Source organism: Microtus ochrogaster, linkage group LG3, assembly GCF_000317375.1.
Source record: "Microtus ochrogaster isolate Prairie Vole_2 linkage group LG3, MicOch1.0, whole genome shotgun sequence".
Taxonomy (NCBI): Eukaryota; Metazoa; Chordata; class Mammalia; order Rodentia; family Cricetidae; genus Microtus; species Microtus ochrogaster.
The window spans coordinates 44,976,093-44,977,245 of record NC_022029.1 but is presented as its reverse complement, the minus strand read 5'-3'; positions in this window follow the sequence as shown (position 1 = coordinate 44,977,245).

The following is a 1,153-nucleotide window of genomic DNA, read 5'->3' as shown; positions in this document are numbered from 1 at the left end:
CCTTTGCTACCATAAAACCCAACCCCAACTGAGCTTGTGGCTCTTTGATCATGCCAATGTGTTGGACACACGGAGAGACTGAGTTTGCACACTTGTGTAAAAATAAAGACTCTTTCCTTTAACATACTAGACTCGGTCTCCTGGTTGGTTTCGGGGGGACTCTGTGATCTGGGCATAGCAGTACTAGGAGATCTGATCTTGCCTTCTCACCTCTGTGGGTACCAGGCATGCACATGGTACACACTTCTCTTTGCTGACAAAACACTGATATGCGTGAAATAAACAAGTCTAAAGATAGTTTCTACAAAAATAAATTGTAGACAGTAGCAAACTTTTGGGATTGACAGGTTAACAGGCTCTTCCTTCTCTGAGGCGCTATTGACAATCGACGGCTGCTAGGAGAGGGGAAGCCACTCTTCAGTGCTGTAGCCCCTGGTGAGCCCTCATCTCCAGGGACAGTGGCATAGTATAGCCATGCGGGCAACCCTGGTTAAACTAAGTGGATCACAAAAACTGAACACAGAAAGCCCTGAAAGGGTGAAGGGCAGTGGGCAGGGATTGGCAGGGGTGGGATTGGCAGGAATTGGCAGGGGTGGGATTGGCAGGGATTGGCAGGGGTGGGATTGGCAGGGACTGGCAGTGCAGGGAGGGATATGATGGCTATGGAGTGAGCACGATCAGAATGCATTATACACATGTATGTAATTGCCAAATAATAAATTTAAAAAACAGGTCAACACATAGCCTGTAGGAATATACATTGAGCATAATTTTTTTGGACTTAGTGACAAGATGAACATGCTTGTTAGCAATGTCACAAAGTTTAAAATTCTGTGGCTGGAGCGATGACTCAGCAGTTACAAGTGAGTACCCCTTTTGCAGAGACCCAGGGTTCGATAACCAGCATCCACACGGAGATGCTACCATCTGCAACTCTAGTTTCAGGGGATCTGATGCCCTCTTCTGGCCCCTTCAGGCAATAGATACACATATGGCTTGCAGGCAAAACAACATTCACATAAAATTTAAAAAATAAATAAAATAAGCCTTTATTTTAAAAGTTGGAGTTTAAACAATTACTAACAATGTTTCTGTAGCTTTAAGCCCCGGTAAGTACAGGCAAATGTACTAAATAACTCAAGTCTGGTAAATG